This window comes from Petaurus breviceps, unplaced genomic scaffold, assembly GCF_028583685.1.
Source record: "Petaurus breviceps papuanus isolate PSGF00001 unplaced genomic scaffold, PetGlider_PUasm1.0 98, whole genome shotgun sequence".
Lineage (NCBI taxonomy): Eukaryota > Metazoa > Chordata > Mammalia > Diprotodontia > Petauridae > Petaurus > Petaurus breviceps.
Genome location: NW_027187460.1, coordinates 40,752,974 through 40,759,898, shown reverse-complemented (window position 1 = coordinate 40,759,898; position 6,925 = coordinate 40,752,974).

Here is a 6,925-nt window from a genome sequence, read left to right as displayed (position 1 = left end):
AAATACAGGCTAAGGTACATGCTGACCTGCTGATGGTGAGATGACAGTGTCATCTTCTGCATCTTGGTACATCAAAAAAATGGTATCACTATGTCTATAAAGCTTACTTAATCACTCCCACTTTAGAGTTCTTTCTCTCCCACACATTTTTCTCAGGCTCTCTTTCTCTGTCAACTATGCTTTCTTTGTCTCACTATTTTAGAAAATGTGTGAATGTGAATATTCATCAAGAAATGACTGAGTTCTTTTCTCAACTTTGCCACTAACTCCCTTAACTTCTTTGGTCCTCAGTTTCCAGAGGTGTAAAATGGTGAGATTTGGCCATATGTAGTCTAAAAGCCTTTAATTCCAAGTACTGAATCCAAGAATGAACTTATTGTAAAATAAAGGGCAACTGAACACCAGATTTTGATGTTAGAAGTCAATAATCTAAGATTTTCTTAAACCCAGAGCTTTGGATTCTGGGTCACAAGTGTTAGATATTCTTCCATTTCTATGTAGGTAGTAAACTCAATCTTTCAGATAGCCATTTTGATTTACACAGAATAAAACCTTGACTGATCTTGGAGAAATTCACATCTGTACCACTGAAATAAAAGCACTAATGTTTTCCTTTTAAAAAAGTAAGAAGTTATGCACCTCACTATATAGAATACTTGCTTCTCTTTGCCATAGGCCTCTTGGAGGCACAGTATGAATATGTGATCATATTTTGGTGGAAAATGACAGACTCAGCTTGGGGTTCAGCACATCTTTCAGCAACAGTGGAGCATAGTGGTGTGAGAAATTAATTAGAAACTGGTTGCTTTTGAGTCTGGTCCTGCCATATGACACATTTTGTTTGTATACTCCAGATAAATCCCTCCATTAAAAAAATCAACTACAAAATAGGGAAAACTTGTATCCATTTACTTCAGAATGATGTTTGCAGGAACTAATTTATGGTTACAAATGATGATTTTGTTATTTATAGTTGCAAAAGCTAAATATTATGTGAGTGAGAGAAAACAGAAATAGCAATCCATTTAAGTTATAATGTTAAGAAAAGAAATTATACCAAATCGAGAGGGTAAGAAGATGAGAGAGATTTAACGGCTAAATGAATGCCCATCCTCTGAAAATAACTTATTATTACTTCTTACAAAAAGCCATATTCATCTGAAATTATCATATTTTAATATATAGAGGTTCAATTTTAAATACAAAATATATTTTGCTAAAACTCTCTGATGTCAGCTACACTCACAAGTGGGGGTAAAGAAAAGAAAGTTTGGGTTTCCTTCTGACTGTATTTGGATGACTTATTAAAATGTGCAGGTATGGAAACCCTCCTATTGGGAGATCCACAGCTGCTCATTGTGCTCCCTCCTATGGCAGCATACCAGGGAAAATATATGATTGATGACCTGTGGAAAGATTAGAAGAAAAAAATACAGAACACTTGCATGCACTGTACAAAAGGACAGAATTCCACTCAGACTTTTCCATTTTGGTAATGATTTTACTTTCTAAGCAGGCTGGATAAATTTATATCCAAATACAATTGGTTTCTAAGCTTTTCTAGCCATGGGCTCAGAAATAAATAACTTAATTTATGACTAAATTATATCTAATAGTAAATTGTCAAGGTAGTGATTGCTTTTGTCTTTTTTTCCCCCAAGGAAGATGCACTTGTTTATTTTTCTCATTATGAAGAAAAAAGTAGAGTGAACTAATATAAATGTAGTTGGAATAAACGTGTGCATCATAATTCTAGAACCCTTTGCCCCTAATTAAAAAGTGAGTCTAAAATAGCATGGATATCTAGTTAAGAGTAGTTTATATTACTGTCAAACTTGTATATACTTTCTCACTGTAGAAAAAATACATTATATAATTTGCTTTTACAATTTACGGATTTAGTTTCTCTAATCTTCCAGGTGAAACAGTCTTTAATTTTCCACACCTACATTCTTTTAGATGGGTGAGGACTGCCTAAAAAGTTTCTTCTATATCTTAAAGAAACAGACTTTTTCTTCCTTCTTTTTTTTCCTGTGGAAGGCATGTTTTCTTTGAATGATCCCTACTACTTCTGGGAATTAAAATAAGTATAATTGACCCAATTTAAACATTTACAAAGGAAAATGTCTTCCTAATGACAGGTCCTTTAAAACTGATTGTTTATATGGAGTTTAAATTTGGAAACATGATAGGTTACAGAATCATTGAATGAACATTTAGGAGAATATTTTTATATGTTTTTTTTTTTAATAAAAATTATTCTCAATTTTCTACTAGCCATTTAAATGAAGTTAGAGTTGAAGAAAAAAAACATAAGCATAAGAAAAGTATTTTCTAGTGGTTAGAGTAAAAAAAAGGTGATATGCTATGACAACCTAATTAGGTAATTTAAGAGTATAATAACTCAGTTTACCCATCCAAAAGTTGGGTGTGCATCTACTCCCTTTCTTCAGACAGAGACAACTTTAATTATATAATTTGTAGTATCTATTTGGCACCTTTTATTCAAGGGTCCCAAAGGCTTTTATAAAGTATGAGCCATAATGTTTTTTTTTTAAAAAGTGAGAGGGGGTCTTAGAAGAGTGAGCAGAGAATTTACTATATGAAAGCTGAATATAGGTTGTATTACAACACAAAATTTTTCAGTCCACAAATCCTTCTTCAAAAAGAAGGAAAAAATTAAAGCAAATAATTTAAATGGTCTGTACAAATAATTTCAGGGCATGATATGTTTAGTTGAGTCAGGGAAGAAAATGATATATTTCTAAAAGAAGTTCAAAATTAAGTCTAATTCAATTTCAAAATTATTTCAGCTGTAGAGAAACATAAATGAACTCCAAGGTCTATGAAATAATACCAAATGACATGAAAGGTAGATAAAATAAAACCTGACTATTTTTGCTGCACTTATTCGGAACAAGCTAGCCAAGAGAATTTTTTGAAAGTGTGTGTATATCCACATACATGTAGGTGTATAAATGTATACACATGCACCACACATGTATATGTGTGTAAATATATGTATCTATATACATGTATGTAATATATGTTTAATTATATGCATACACACAAAATATGCATGCACACAAATATACATATATGTATATGTATGCATACACGTATATGTATACATAAAAAGATAGATAAAATTTTCCCATATTGGAATATATTCTTTCTGAAAAAAATGATGGGGCATTTCCATGGGGAGAAAATTCATGATAATTTTCCAGAAGGTCCATGAACTACACAAAATTTTGTATGATCACTGTTTCAAAAATCAATAAATCTATATACCATTACAAATATTGTTATTAACTAGGGAAATATATTTTTCTAATTCCAAAAGAGTTATTTTGAGTTTGTCAGTTCCAATGCCCATTATCTCCTGAATTGCTCTGAACTGTGCTTAAGAGGCCCCATCACGCTAATCACTCTAGGTAAATTTTTTTTTCCCTTTCCATGTTCTTTGTATTGTGGAAACCTAGAGCAGTACTGTATGTAGAAAATGAGGTCCAAAAAGGACTTTCTACAATGAAATCAAATGGAAACTAAAAGTAGCCAACAGTTTCCAAGGAGTTGTATATAAATCACTTTGCAAACCATAGTGGTCTGTATAATTATGAACTATTATTAATGTTATTATTATATTTCTTATTCTTATTTGTATTAGTATTATCATTTTCATCCTTATAATCACTAAAAAATTAATGAAAGATTGCCTCTTCACACAGTTGAACTTTGCCTAGTAATGATAACTAGGTTGTTAAAGAAAATGCCTCAGGCAGAGATCAGTTGGAATAAAATGGCAACTATTATAATATATGAGGTATAATAATTAAGGTGAATATTCCTTTTTCATGAACTTTACCTCAGCTATCAGGATAGCTCCATGCTATTAGTACTGCATCTTAATATATAGTACTATGTTTCTGTAGTGTCATTGTAGGGACATTTTTGTATTTTTTTGTAGTACTTTTAAGACAGATAAATTCACTTTAGCTTAGTTTCTTACTCAATCTTTTGAAATCAATATTTTCTTAGGTTTTAAGGACAGAAAATATTTCAGTTGTATGACATTAGGTTTAGTTTCCCCATTGTGAATATCATATAACAGATATGGAGAGAGGAACTTAATATTTTTTTCCATGCAATTCAGAAAATGAGAGTGAACATGTGCATTTCTTCTACTTCTTTGATAGAATATTTTCTACTACTCAACTATTGAATGCTCAAGCATTCAATTTTAATATGAATTAAACCTAACAAATGTAAAACAAATCCATTGACAGCAAAACAGAAGCACCTCAGCAACCTATTGTAAGTTCACTTAGGATTGTTACTAACAGCTGGAGAACCAGGGGGGAAAAGATTGTTAATTAATGTGAGTACTTTGGCATCTTGGGTACATTGTTAAATAAAAAGTTAAATGACTATGTAACTGCAATTAAATATGTGCATTTTGAAATGTATTTTTAAATCTGCAAAAATCATCCTTGATATATTTCTTTTAAAAAATAAATATTACAGTTTCATCAAGCACCCACAAAACACTGAAGCCATTATTAATCTGCTGAAGGAATTACTGTTTTCAATGACACTTCCATTAAAATTTTTCTTTGAATCAAGCTTAAAATTCTTCCTTTGAGACTTGTTCAGGAGAAAAAAAAATTGTCACATCTGAGCAACAAATTCTTAGGAATAACTCATACATAAAAGTGAGTAGAATACTTGTTTCAAGTATATTTTTTCTGTTTATTTCTTACAACTTATCATTTCCAGAACAGAATATTGAACTTTTGTAATACTGGGACTTTTAGCCATCTAAGTTGGATATATACAGTCTGGAATCTGTTGAACATTTTTTTAACATGTTCATTTCCCTGATCTTAAACTGACTAAGAAAATAGCCTTTGTTGGAACTTGCATTCTTCTCCTTAGCCAGTCAACATCAGGGTGAAAAAAGGACAACATTAAGAGGGCTTCTTGAAAGTAAAAACAAACTAACAAACTGAAAAATAGCTCATGCCATGAGAGGTGTTTTTGAATTTATTTCAAATATAACTGGTCAATATAATTTTTGAATTGGCAATTTTCAAGCCTTTTCTTCTCAATGTTCTCATTTAAATTTCTAGCATAATTGAAGATTGTTTTTTCCTTAAAAAAGATAGAATTTTTACTGTTGAAGAAAACAGAAAGACAACAGCTTCACAAGAAGCAATGGACTATAAAATATCTTTTTTTGTGGACTAAGAGAGAACTTGATAGTTTGAAGAACTGAACCATATTATAACTTTAAATTCTCATTTTAACAACCATGTGTTTTAAAGGGGAAGGTAACCTATCCCTTACTAGTATGGAAAAAGAACTACTATCTCCCTTTTTGCCTGTGGGTTATCTGCTATTTAATTCAATCCCCAATCTTCTCTTCAATATTTCCATAAATAATACTTTTTTCATCTCTAATAAAATCCACATACCTGTTCTCAAACTCCCAAAAGAATGAAACAGAATTAACCTATAATGTTTTAGATAGAGCTATTGAATATGACTAGTAAATTATCTTTGTAGAAAACCCAGCCCAGCATTTTTGGAAGAGGATATTTTCTGTTATTACCATGAAAGAAACAACTCTGGGGAAACTAAGCAGTGACATTGAACTTTGGTTTTTCTCTTAACCCAGCTATGATAGTATGAGTCACTTTCCTGCCCCCTCCCCCCCACAAAAGCAGGTTCTCTCACTCTTCAGAAGAGTGCCCATCTCTTTAAAAATCCTGCCACTGAAATACAACTGCATTTTAAACATTGTCAGCTCTTTAGAATGATGGGGGACTCTTTGTTTGTCAGTTCATTAATTTATTTAAGATGTGTGTATGGTCAGATTCCTGAAGATAATAAATCTCTTTTGTAGAGAAAGATAATTACTTTAACATGGTGATACACAATAACTTAGAACTTAATACAAAACGAGTTTATATGCATGATAGGAAACAATAGAATCCAAGTATTAATAGAAAAGAAAAAAAACAGTTCTCAATTACATAATCATTGGAGAGAGAACACATTGAGAAGTCAAACATTTGATATTCTACTCCTATAACAAGCTTGTCTTGCTGCACAGATACTTTCCCACATTAAAATTCCACTAATGCCACCGTATTAAGATCCCCAGGGAGCATTTTCCCTTCTTGAAAATATTTTGGGGTTTTACAAAATCGTTTGACTGTCTCCCTGGATTGAACCTCAAAGCCTTCTTTGACGCAAGTGTGATTTTGACCACGTGAACATGGTTTCCATTTTTTAACTAGATTAAAACATGCATGAACAAACTGCCCATTACCCTTTAATGCTGCTTTGTTGCTCTGATGGCTTACAGATTTCTGCTTCATAGATTGCTTTCCCCCCATACGTTCTAAAAGTGAAATGATACATTGTAATTTGAATGATAATTTTGTTTTGATGATTTAATTGATAACAGACAGAGGGATACAATCCCTGCTTTTCCATTTATGTTTCTCTCTCTCTCTCTCTCTCTCTCTCTCTCTCTCTCTCTCTCTCTCTGTCTGTCTTCAGAACAGATGATACAAGTACGATTTTTAGTAAACATCTGTAAATGATTAAGGGATGTTACACTAAACTGTATTTCCTTTACCTTCACCCGGGATTTTCTTGAGGAACTACATGATAATCCTCGTTCAGGAAAAGAGCGCCTTCCTCTTGTCACTCAGAAATCCTTTGCCCTTTCTTTTGTTAGTTTAGGTGATGATTAAAGGCAATCTGCCCACGTTAATTTTAGTGACGCCAAAGAAAGTCCTCCCACACCCTTTATTGTTATCATGCTGACAACCTTAGTAATACACTCATTTCACCTTTAGGAAAGCAATGAAATTCTCTCTCTCTCTCTCTCTCTCTCTCTCTCTCTCTCTCT